This window comes from Gadus macrocephalus, chromosome 15, assembly GCF_031168955.1.
Source record: "Gadus macrocephalus chromosome 15, ASM3116895v1".
Taxonomy (NCBI): domain Eukaryota; kingdom Metazoa; phylum Chordata; class Actinopteri; order Gadiformes; family Gadidae; genus Gadus; species Gadus macrocephalus.
In genome coordinates, this window is record NC_082396.1 from 13,931,111 (window position 1) to 13,931,567 (window position 457).

A 457-nucleotide genomic window follows, 5' to 3' on the forward strand; every position below is an offset into this window, starting at 1 on the left:
TTTGCAACACGTCTAGGTGGTACATGTGTAGCAAAAGTGATTTGTATCCGTATGAGGCAGAACGTGTTGCAAAACTACCTGCAAAAAAAAAACACAGCTGAGACTTGCAGGAGCAGATTCGAGCAGTTGTAATGATGGACTTGTGCTCGCTCATTAAAATGCTGAATCAACATAGCGTTCTAAATCATTTTATTTGTGAGGAAAATTTTCACAGATGTGCAACTTCTGATGCATTAGATCAAAATTTGGGTTTACGAATGCACACATTTTGGGCATGTTCTCAGATTATGAAACGCTGGTGTGCGAAAGTGTTTTGCACCATGTGATTGTAGCAAAAGGATTTGTGCACCTGTAACACAGACTTGCGTACTCGTAGACCCTATTTTGTGTTTACAATGGTAGAAAAAATATTCACGACTTCAAATGTACTGTTACACATTTGTGACTTTGGAGTACA